Source organism: Siphateles boraxobius, unplaced genomic scaffold (assembly GCF_051911475.1).
Source record: "Siphateles boraxobius isolate OS27281-9 unplaced genomic scaffold, OSU_SipBor_1 3, whole genome shotgun sequence".
In the NCBI taxonomy this organism is placed as follows: Eukaryota; Metazoa; Chordata; class Actinopteri; order Cypriniformes; family Leuciscidae; genus Siphateles; species Siphateles boraxobius.
Window position 1 is genome coordinate 13,964,309 of NW_027508919.1, and position 13,353 is coordinate 13,977,661.

Genomic DNA, 13,353 nt, shown 5'->3' on the forward strand with positions numbered 1-13,353 from the left:
TCCCCGAATTCGCTATTATAGCAGATTTTACTCCTTCAGCGACAAACTTCACGTCTCTGACCATTTATTGAGCCTTCGCCGTTGAACAAGCCTTCAGCCTGAGCGAGCTACAGTTCAGCAGACTACACATCTCAACCGTGTTTCTCCTGACGCTGTCTCTACTGTGGCTATCCGGCGAAATCCTTTTCAATATCTGTTTATTATGTGTTTATATCTGTATCAGCGTTGTTCCATATGCCTCGTGTTAAGCGAAGCCTACGAACACGCGAGCTGCATTTCATGCCTGGGACTCTACCACGCAGAGAATGCACTCTCTGTCGGCGGATGTGCGGCCTGCGAGTGCATGCCTATCTCCGTGCTGTGAACTCGGCAAGCTCTCTCTCGAGACAGCGGCGCCGCATCACCCGCGCTTCCTTTTCCGGCCCTTCTTCAGCCGAGGAAGAAGAAGAGCCGCAGCCAACGGCATCCAGAGAGCACGGACGTTTGTGAACGCACGCCAGCCACGTCCCTGCGTGCTTCACTCTCTCCAGCTCAGTCATCTCCGGTCCTGTTCGAGGGAGATCAGCGCTCGAAGAACAGGGATGCTCTGGCCCATGTCTGGCCCAACCGTCCCCTTTATGCCTTTCCCCCCCGTCTCGATGATTCCACAAGTCATCAAACGGGTCAGAGAGAGCGGGTGCCCAGTCCTTCTGGTGGCCCCTCTCTGGAAAACCAGACCGTGGTTCCCGGAACTGGTTCAGTTATCGGACACAATCCCATGGCCTGTCCCACTGAGGAAAGACCTCCTCACACAGGTGAACGGGACATTGTGGCATCCGAGACCCGATTTATGGGCCCTCCATGTTTGGCCCCTCAATGGGTACCCAAGGACCTTCCTGAGAAGGTTTTAAGCACTATATCTGAAGCCAGGGCCCCGTCGACTCGGCGCCTGTATGCTTCAAAATGGTGAGGTTTTTCCAGCTGATGCCTGAAGAAGGTCGTAAGACCGAAAGCTTGCTAATAAATTGATCTTGCACAGTGTTTGAGTGTGCGGCTGCTGTATTTTAACAATTTTGAATGAACCCCTCCAGACCTCCATCTGTGCCACCTTGGGACCTCTCCACGGTCCTGGGGGCTCTGAAAGGTCCGCCTTTCGAACCGCTCCAATCGGTTGATCTAAAAGCCCTCTCGCTGAAGACCAGTCTCCTAATGGCGTTGGCATCTATCAAGCTATTGGGAGATCTGCAGGCGCGCTCTGTGAGCCCTGCATGTTTGGAGTTGGGTCCAGATGACTCCAGAGTCATCCTCAAGCCCAGACATGGTTACGTTCCTAAAGTGCTCTCAACACTGTTCAGAGCACAGGTGGTGACATTATCAGCCCTCCCTCCTTCTGCAGAGGATGGAGAGGTTAATCTTCTCTGCCCTGTCTGAGCGCTGAGAATCTATCGGGAGCATTCTGTGTCTTTTAGACAATCAGAACAGCTTTTTGTCTGCTTTTGTGGTAGATCCAAGGGGGATCCAGTCACTAAGCAAAGACTGTCTAGATGGATAGTGGATGCTATTTCTATGGCTTATACCGCAGCGGGTCAAGTTTGCCCTATAGGTATCAAGGCCCTTAAACCCGGTTTGCCGGTTATATTCCATACATATATAAAACCCGCTTTGGCCGGTTATAATTTCATATATAAACCCAGTTGACTGGTTATATGTTCATATACTAGTAACCCCGACAGTGTCTGGGTTCATTGGTGTAGTATGTTGGGTTATTTCTAAATGATGTGTACTATTTTAGACCTGACGGGGTCTGGTCTATTTATACATAATTATGCGGTTATGGCTTGTTCTTTATGCTCAGGGGCCTGAGTTGCAGTGGCAGCCAGTTACTCATTGCGGCATTTTGCTTGCCGTCCCCACTTCGTATAGCTACGCAATACGAAGTGACCGTTCGAAAGGGAACTACTCGGTTACTCACGTAACCTCAGTTCCCTGAGTTAGGGATCGAGTATTGCGTAGCCAGCCGCACTATAGTAGCATGGCAAGTTGTCGCTTCAGTCGTTAAACCTGCTATAATGGCGAATGTGACGTGTATGACGTGTATGAGAGTGATCTCATTGGTCGCACGTCAGAGGCGCCCGCGCCAGTGGATGTGCAGTTGCTGCAGCGCAGCCTATGAGCTAGCCAGACGCATATGTTCTAACTGTGCAGCTGCAAATGCGCTTTACATAAAGGCTTCAGTAAATCGAGGAAAAGGAGTTTCCCCACTGCGTATAGCTACGCAATACTCGTTCCCTACCTCAGGGAACTGAGGTTACGTGAGTAACCGAGTAGTTTTTACAGCAAAAAAACAAACAAAAAAAAACAGAAAAATAATTTCCGTATGCATAAACTATCTAAACACAGCCTTTTTTTCAATACATATCACAGGATGAGATCAAAGAGCTGTTCTTCTGCAGGTGCTCCACGTGTGCTGAAGATTAGTGGAGGCTGAAAAGGTCATACACCCTTCCTGGCATTTCTGAGTCAGCCCCGATCCTGTAAGCTCAGATCCAATAACCTCCAGTTTTAAGTACTCAGCCCCAAAGTCTACTAAGAACCCCTGCCAGTTTCTCAGATGCCGACTAACCATGTTGCAACAAGAGAACTGACTTCGATTTGAGTGCATAAGCTTCTTACAGACTGCCTCTTTTACAATCCACCCAAGCCTTGTCAGATTTACTTATTGACAAACAATATTTGTATGGAGAAATGCCTTCAGTGCTGGATAAAACAGTGCATTTATTATTAAGCATGCAACTGTTTAACTAATGATGTTGAATGAATGTTATATTGACCATGAGGTCTTTCAAAATTGCATTTGGCTTGTGGCAAAAATACTTTAATCCATGCTGTTTTTTTTTTATTAATTCACAAGCTCAAAGGAAATAATTGTTCATGTGATTAAGACTAAGCAGGGCTGAAAAAAGGATGCAAAGATAATCCAAAAATAAAATTACAAAATATTAAGTTGAATGCTACTTTTTAAGTGATATTGTTCAAAGACAGCGTAGAGAAGACTGTCTGTAAACTTCTTATTATTTGTTTTATTGTAAAAAGCGCTGTATAAATAAAGGTGACTTGACTAGTTCAGTCGAAATTCTAAAACAAAATATGTAAACAAAATGGACAGCATTATTATAATTTTTATTTTTCTGTTTTTACAATTGGTGCAGATTAAAAGAGATCTGAGGTTGTTTCTGTGTTGAAAGGTTTGATGAAGGGCTGTAGAATGCCCCAAACAACCAATAAAAAACAGCTCTAAATGTTTTATTCTTGATTTAAAAGTATATCTAAACGTGTTTAAAAAATTAATTTTCATAATTAATGATCAATCTATCATTTCTAAATGAAGTATTGCATTATTTATAAACCAGTTATTTAAGAGTTGTCAGTGGTTCATAAGATTATTTAGAAATTGTAAGTAAATGATTAATAAACGATTTAAATGTACATTCATACATCTTATTATTCAGAATCAGAATCAGAAAGAGCTTTATTGCCAAGTGTGCTTGCACACACAAGGAATTTGTTTTGGTACTGAGGCTTCCAGTGGACATATACAAATACAAATACAACAAGAAACATAATACTACAAATTATAAGAATACAAAATAAAATTATAAATATATGAAAATAAAAGTATCACAGTTGGGTTTAGTCAGAATAGACATTTTCAGATTTACAGATTATGAACATATTTATAGTGTTTTGAATATTATAAATAAATAAATCTACATATAAGTATCACCTGAGTTGTAGGGTATTGCACTAAACAGTGGGAGTATGCACTTAAGGCATATGGCTTATGGAGGAGTGTTAACTGTTCAGGAGGGAAATGGCCTTTGGGAAGAAACTGTTCCTGTGCCGAGATGTTCTTGTGGCCAGTGATCTGAGTCGCCGTCTTGACGGTAACAGTTCAAACAGGTGGTGTCCAGGGTGAGTGGAGTCTGTGATGATTTTACCTGCTCTCTTCCTCATTCTGGAAGAGTACAGGTCCTGGAGGTTTGGCACGGGGGCACCAATAATCCTCTCCGCAGTCCGGACTGTCCGTTGTAGTCTCCTGATGTCTGATTTGGTAGCTGAACCAAACCAGACAGTGATGGAAGTGCATAAGACAGACTCAATGACGGCTGAGTAGAACTGAATCAGCAGATCCTGTGGCAAGTTGAACTTCCTCAGCTGGAGAAGGAAGTACAGTCTCTGCTGGGCTTTTTTCACAATGGAGTCAATGTGATTGTCCCACTTCAGGTCCTGAGAGATGGAAGTGCCCAGGAACCTGAATGACTCCACTGCTTCCACAGTGCTGTTCATGATGGTGAGTGGGGGGAGTGCTGGGCTGTTCCTCCTGAAGTCCACGATCATCTCCACTGTGGTGTAATTGTGTTTTATTGTGGTGTAACAGTGGTCCAGTATATTACTGTCTCTGGTGGTACATGTAACGTGCTGTCTGTATTTTGGTAGTTCACGGGAAATATTTGCTTTGTTAAAATCCCCAAGAATGATTAAAAGAGAGTCAGGATACCCTTGTTCTGTTTCAGCTATTTGTTCAGCCAGCTGTTGTAGCGTTGCGCTCACGCACGCGTCTGGAGGGATGTATACATTCACGAGAATGAAAGAGGAAAACTCCCGAGGCGAGTAGAATTATAGAGTAGAGTATATTCAGACATATAGTAATAGTTACTTAGTATGTTAATAAATGCTTTATTAACATGTATTTATACTGTAATTTAGGGTTAATTTTGGCATTTAGTAGTGGTCAGTTAACTATTTTTGTGAGCTCATCTAAAGTGAGGACTAGTTATGCCTTGTAAAGCATTTATAAAGGAGATTTAAAGGCTGTTAAATATTTCTATGTTCTGTATCACTGTGTTGTGTTTGTTTCATTTTTTCTGTTTAGAATATAACTGAGTCTTTAAATCTCCTTTATAAATGCCTTACAAGGCACTGTTCAGGAGGGAAATGGCCTGTGGGAAGAAACTGTTCCTGTGCCGAGATGTTCTTGTGGCCAGTGATCTGAGTCGCCGTCTTGACGGTAACAGTTCAAACAGGTGGTGTCCAGGGTGAGTGGAGTCTGTGATGATTTTACCTGCTCTCTTCCTCATTCTGGAAGAGTACAGGTCCTGGAGGTTTGGCAGGGGGGCACCAATTATTGTTATTTGGTCATATTCCAAATATGTGTGCGTCACATGAAAAGTAACCTCATTATTTTTAAAAGGTACACAATGTAACAAAAAAAAAAAAAAAACGAGTCAATACATCATCAATCCTTTATTGTAAATGTGATTCACAATGGTAAGCCTATGAAAATCGTATTTAATTTTAGACCTTGCGTGCATACTGTATGTCACTTGCACATGCATGTCTTGTTATGTCCGTAAATAGAGAAAACTTGCTCCCGCTACTTGGACGCATGTATGGTGTGGGAGTGACATGGGTTAGTTGTCACAGAGAGCGAGAAAGGTTGACATGGAGTACTGTACATCAAATCTTGAACCTTAGATAGTTCACCCAAAAATAAAAATTCTGTCATCATTTGCTTATGCACCCTCAAGTTGTTCCAACCCTAAATAAGTTTCTTTCTTCTACTGAACACAAAATATGATATTTCAAAGAATTTGAGTAACCAAACAGTTGATGGGCCCCATTGACCTTCATAGTATGGGGGAAAAAATATTATGGAAGTCAATGGGGCCCATCAATTGTTTGGTTACTCAAATTCTTTGAAATATCATATTTGTTATGTAACATATTGAATGTTACTGACATTCTTCAAAATATCTTCGTTTGTGTTCCACAGAAAATTAAATTCATACAGGTTTGGAACAACTTGAGGTTGAGTAAATAATGACAGAATTTTCATTTTTGGGTGAATTATCCCTTTTAGGGATTCACCTGTTTAAAAAAAAAAGAAAATAAAATAAATAAGAGAACACGACAGAGCTTGTAATTAAACTAGAATTAACATTGGCTTGGCTTTTCGGAGATGGTGAGAGCTTAGGGATTTCAAATGTTTTAAATTGAAATATGTAGCTCTCTAACAGAGTTCATTTTACAGTGTTAAGTATTGTGAAGGGTCATATTCATCCACAGTCACGCAGTGCTATAGCACAACCAAAACAATTTCTTCAGCAAAATGCATAAAGTTACTTAGTGTACCTTGTATGTTTATTTAGGCAATTGTGAAAACATCAAGCAGTACACTAAAAACCATCCCAGTATATTTCTACACGTGAATATATGGGAAAGAAGGTGATTTTTTGTTGTTTATTAGGGGTATGCTTGCTATTACATTTACAGTATAATTATATCCCAATAGGTTTTGAAAAAAAAAAACCCAGCTTAAATAGAAAATGGACTTTTCTCAGAAAGTTGCATTAAAAATATATTCTTTTGGAATACAAAAATATGGCTGGGCATCCATTGGAATCTCAGTTGCACAATTCTTACGATAACCAAAATATTACAGGACTGTGCTACTTAAAATGGTATAATGTATAAAAGACCCCCATAGCTCTCTTTTAGATCTGAAGGGAAAGTTTACCCCATATGTGCCTGGCACCAAGTCCTTGGTTATGCAAGAAAATATTAATCATTCATGCTGTCAGCCCGAGAGCTATAGCTCTGAGAACAGGGGCAGTGACATCAGCAATGAAGCCAGCCACAATGACACACTCACAGAGACACATCCATTGCAATCTAAAATTACACCCATTTCATGTGTTTGTATGCGTATTTGGGACTCTTGAAACGTATGTTCAATCATGATATTTAGCAAAATGACAATGCAGATTATTCCGATGGATAAATGAGTGAATGTCATTGTATGAGATACAAAAAATATAGTGGCATATATTTTAAAGTGAGGTAGCGCATCTGGGTAAATACTGAATGCTACTGTAACACCTTAATCATAGCCAGTAAATGGACATGCTATGTTAGAAAGCTAGGAGCAGGCAACATGTTTGAGACAGATCCAAAGATGTCCATGCATAAACAAAAACCTGTTATCAGGACTGTGAAGCAGATATAGTAGGAAAAAGACATGGAGCTTCTGGGAGCTAATGCTGCAGGCAATGCCTGCTGGGCAAGAGGTTTGAAGACAGCAAGTTAGTCTCCTAGAAACAAACTCACTCAAACACACAACACACACACATACGCAAAGGCACAGTGTACCCACATGAATTGAATGTATTTAAGCAGCTTTCATAAAAGACATTGAGTAATAATGTATACACACATGCACTTCGACTTTTTTAAAGTCTCAACTCTCCATTTCACCACAATGAATAATGAAGAGCGCAGCTAAAATGCAGCAATTAGCTCAGTCAATTTGCACAACACATCTGCGACAGACATGCTCTCCTCGGATATAAAACGCAGCTTTTAGAGACTTTTACACTTCATGAAAATCCAATGCTTCACCGTGAGCAAGGGGCAAACGCTCACAGTCAGCACAGCGGAGTGAGAACTTCTTCTGGAGAGAGCGAAAAATGCATATGATTCACATTTAATCTTTATAGCAATTGGCCAAAACTCCACCTCTGCCTGTTTTCTGATGAACAATCACTTATTGTTTGAAATTTGTCTATGAGCTAAAAAAAAAGATGCCATCTTGCATATTTTCATATATTTATTTTGTTATTTATGTTTGCTGTTGGAAAAAGCCTCGCTGCTTATCAATGGCTCAGCATAATTGCGCTGATAATGAACTTGTTTAGTGGACTGTTATGCCGAGTATTTGCAAAATATTGCATATGGAAAGCATTAAAAGCAGTTCCGGACTCTGAACGCATACCATGAATCACATAGAGCTGAGTCGACAGGCACAGCAGCTTGTGCGCATATAAAGACGGTTTAAAACAACAAGAAGAATCACTTTATGTGTACTCTGAACTTCTCATTTAAACTGGGAACAATGATTGTTGAGAGTTTGTAAGTTTTATTAACATAGCATGTAGAAGAATAATGCATACTATGTTCTGTGTCCAGTCATGCAAGTCTTTATTATGTTATGACTCAAGCGTATACAACTCCAGCAGTGTCAAAGCCAGGGTCAAATAGTACTGCCTCAAAACAGCTTTTGAATGTAACTTCCAATAAATAAACACATCATTTTATGTTTATTCATTTGAATAATTATTGTAGGTAAAAAGTGGCAGAAATCACCTTATTTGAAATAGTTTGTTCAGTATGATCGATTCACACCACATTTCTATAAAACTACTTTGACTTTAAATAATTGTTTTCTTTATTTTATTTCCCCAAAGTAGGTTTACTATTACTACAACTACTATATGCATAGAAAATGTCTAAAAATAAATTTTCATTATTTTATAATAATTCCAAAAATAAATGTAAAGAAATACCTCAATTATAATTAAAAAGCAAGTCATGATAATAAAATAACATATTATAAATATAATCCCCAAGATGAAACAAATAAATAAAAAATAAAAAAAGAAACCCAACAAAACAAAAACCCAACAACAAAAAACAAAATCCCAAAGAAAGGCCCCTGCCCTAATACGCATTATATAAGTCTAGCTCTATACCAAAAACACTATTGTAAAACAGGGTTAAAATGACATTCGGTAAAATAACCCCAAAATATCTGCTGGTAATATTTACCTAAACATACAAATTTAACCATAACAAAACTAACACACCATCTAGCATCAAAACTATTGTAACAAAAGAGAACAGGTAAATTAGGGTCTTTCTTTTCTGACTGGTCAAATGTTCTGCTGGCGCAGCATACATTAAAGGTGAAGTCAAATCACCACTTAATCTTTTGTCTCAGAGATGATGCAATCACTCCTTTAAAATTCCTTGTGTGTTTATTTAAAACATTTGTCATGATTACAAATTGCACACACAACTCAAAAATTAGCAGCAAATTCAAACAAACGGTTGCCAGAACCAGTTATCAGTTTAGTGAAATATGCTGTGAGTGTGTGTGTGTGTGTGTGTGTGTGTGTGTGTGTGTGTGTGTGTGTGTGTGTGTGTGTGTGTGTGTGTGTGTGTGTGTGTGTGACACACCTGTCAGATCCTAAAGGCCCTTTCACAATGAGCATACGAGATAAAGCTTTGCAAATGGCTGACAAACGAATTTTTCACACTGAAACGATTGACTGCCTTCAGCGAATTCACGCCTGCATGATAGGTGGCGCTGACCGAGAATACATTTTTCCTCACGTACAGTATGTATCTCGTATGTTTTCCCCATTCGGCTCTACCCTTATACGCTGTACAGCATACAACACATAAATATATCTTATACACAAGCTGTACTACACATGCGTTTAATAACTTCCAACTGTGATCGAAAGTGGACGCTACACCTTTTCTCGTGTAAGCATTTCTCATTCTTTACTGTTATAAAAAATACCATGAAAAACACATAACATATATTGTCGTAATCCTATTTATTTGGCTTCATGTTTCATCTGTAGAAACATTTCTCTCAGTTGTTTATGTGCAGATCTCAAAACGAGGAAATGAAAGGAATTACGGAAGGAATGACGTCATTCGTCTTCATTCTATCATATTATGAACACATAATACTGTAGATAATAGAGCAAATGAGCTCTCTGACTCATAACAGACATGTAAGGAAGAAAACAGCACTCTGTAGCCTACACTGTTTCAAGCTCTCCAGATCGCCTAATTCAGTGAAAAAAAGAACAGAAATGATAATCTGTATAAAGAACATGTGAGAATAGATCTGTTCTCAGACACCAATAATAACTCAACGTTCATTCTGGAATGCTTTGGTATTTACACAGGTTTTATAAAACAGTTCCACCACGCTCACACTTTTGTGCAAAAGCAGCGGCTCGGGTAAGATCAAATCCAATTGGACTAATTGGAAGGCTTGTTTTATCGTGGGGCGACGGGGGAAAAAATCGACACACTGGTTGAATTAAAAAAATCTTGCTTGCCCAAAACACCACATTTCTCCTACAACACTTTGGCTATAATCCTCGCCACTTCATTAAACTCTGCTCAATCCTAATCCCATCCCCTTCATCTAAAGGCTGGGTTTTTATTGTGTGTGTGTGTGTGTGTGTGTGTGTGTGTGTGTGTGTGTGTGTGTGTGTGTGTGTGTGTGTGTGTGTGTGTGTGTGTGTGTGTGTGTGTGTGTGTGTGTGTGTGTGTGTGTGTGTGTGTGTGTGTGTGTGTGTGTGTGTGTGTGTGTGTGTGTGTGTGTGTGTGTGAGTGCGTGCGTGTGTGTGTGTGTGTGTGTGTGTGTGTGTGTGTGTGTGTGTGTGTGTGTGTGTGTGTGTTGACAGATTGAAATGAGGAGCCATGTTAAAAGAAGTGTTAATGTGTTTATTTGTTTTAGCAAGGACTAAGATCCGCCTCTATCCTTCTGCTACCTGACTGAAGCTGCAGCTCTGAACTCCGGACTGAGCATAATCATCATAATCCCTACCGTCCACATATTGATATTTTTAACAGACAGACAAATAAAAATTATTTTTATTCTCGAGCCCCTCGGCCCTTTAATCGTACAAGTGACTTTTCGGTCATATTGCCCCGCAGAACTCGATTTCTAGGGGGTTTTACTTGGTCACACCACTTGACATTTTAGAAGTCATTAAATCAAAACTTTTGCTAAATGGTAGCCTATATTTTTTATTTTTTTTATGAATCCAACATGAATACAAATGACATTGCTAAGAAGTTGACACTTGCATTTTAAGTGAGATTTTAAAAAGATTTCTCCTTTTCATTATCCTTATTTGCCATTTACCAACTTATCTATCATCTGCCAGGGTTTAGTAAATGCAAATAAACCATGTTTTTGTCTGGTCAGATGTTCCTGAGAATCAACATTCTGTCTACTAAACTATACTGTAGCCAGTGACCATAAAGCACTGACAGCCAACCTATGCTGAATTATAACCTTGATCTCAGTATCACCACCAAAAACACCTATATTTCAAAACACATAAATTATAACATGTTACATTTAGTATGCTGTCAAGCACATACTATATTTCGTGACGGATCTCTTGATATTGATTTTACACAGCCTGATCATAGTTTAAGAATGTCAGACACGAGCATTTTTCACCCGCTGGGTATGTCAATGATCCATCAAATATGTATGAATAATGTTTTGTGTATAAATAATTTTCACATTCTCAATGTGGAAATATGGTCCTGCTGTATCACAAACATCTTTACTCTATGTTGGTTACCATGACTGCATTGGTCCCCTGAAACAAAACATGTTCTAAATAAAATAAAAAAATATAGAAATAATACTAATAATAAAAATCCTAATGAATAAATAATATTATTATTATTATTAAATAAAATTTAACAGTCTGATGTAACAATTCTTTGCCTCAGTCTGTTCAATCTTTTGTTTTAATATTTCTTTATTATTATTATTAATAGTATGCCTCTTCTTGGTTCACAGATTAAGTGTGTGTTTTTATAGTTCTGTCATTGTTGCCAAATACAGATGGTGGATGATTTTAGCTATTTATGAAACTTTGTTTACCGCTATTTGTTTTGACTACTAAAACTTTCCAACAGTTCTTCTTATTATTTCTAAGAAACAGGCAATAGGTCAATTTCCTTAAATACAATACAATTTACTTTCCCTCTGTTCTTCAGTCAGCAATTGTTCCTGTTGTCAAGTTTAGTCTCTCTCTCCTTGTGCAAACAGCTTTTCTTGTAAAACAAAAAGCAAAGTGAAAGCAATACTGACAAACTACTCTTTGACTTGCTGTGCTTGTCACATATATTCAGATTAGGAGACATGAGCACTTTGGAAATTGCTACATTGCCTGGAAATATGAAAAGAGTGAAAGTTCAAGAAGCGTATCATGCTTGTACATAAAAGTGAAAAAATACAGTTTGGCTTTGACACATTAAGATATTTAAAACCTGAGGTGCACTTTTGGGTGAAGGTGATCCAACAGAGGTTAAGGCACATTTTTAAACATTTTTACCTAAAACAGATGCTGATAGATAAAGCAGTTCTATTATATTCACTTTTTATCTCTAATGTTTTATTACACTTGCATCTGTATGCAGAGTCTCAATTACTTACCTAATGTGTCTCATTTGATAATTTGACTGGTTATTACAGACTGGTACTGAACTTACAAATGTAATAGAGATAGCATCAATTACTTGCATTCTGATATTATTAATGATAAATTATATGAAAAAAAGAAAAAAAAAATCAAATACAGAAATATGTGACTCCCCACTGCTCCATCTGAGCTTGAACTGATTAAAATTCACATCCGAACACTCATTTTCATCAATAGTTAATTATAAGAAACATATATTTTACTAGCTTAAGATGCCTCCATGGCCCTTAATAGGCTCGTAATAAACCCACATACACAAATGGCATAAATGCGCACACACACACACACACACACACACACACGCGCATGCGCGCACGCACACACACACACACACACACACACACACTTCGCTTCGCTTCGCTTCGCAGGTTCAGTGAGATTAAACAGGAGGGAGGCACACTTCAGCAGAATCCTGGGAGGAAGCGATATATTACTTCTCTCTGCTTCCCCAATATGAGACAATAAAAGCCTGGTGTGCTCTGCTGTCTGCAGTTTCCAGAGCTTATATCAACCCCGAGGAACTCTGGTTCCAGCCTAGACTCTGGCTAAGATGAACTTGCAGTGCTCAAAGACATTGTTACATGAAGGAAAATCTGAAACTCTTGAAGGAGCTGAACTGATATTTCGTAGATACACAAATGGGCTAAAATTAAATTAAATTAAGCTTTATTACAATCAAGAATCAATTATTTGAAATCACCACCTCTCTCTCTCTCTCTCTCTCTCTCTCTCTCTCTCTCTCTCTCTTTCTCTCTCTCTCGTTTAGATGCCTTAGTGCATTGTTGTATCTTTCCAGACATTTATTGTATTTTCCTCTTCACATTGATTTACCAATACTTGACTATACTGAATTTTTACCTTTCATACTAGATGAATCATAGTACGTATGATAATTCCTTCTCAGGATAATACAGTTTTTTTACAGTCGCTAGGACACATTTCTCAATACTTAGGTCAGTTTTTCAAGACTCTTCACACAGTGAGCACAACAGAAGTATATGTGGGCTAAACTGTAGCTCATTTATCATTGCTTTGGCACAAAATGCATTCAATGACTACATCTTTCAAATTACATTAATTGTTTTCTCACTTCGACACAACAACCACCAAAACTCTGTGTACTTACAGGCTAATTTGCACATGCTTACATACTGTTTTCAAAACTGTTAAACTTATGTTCAAAACAATAACATAATACAAAACTGAATATGACAGCAATTTG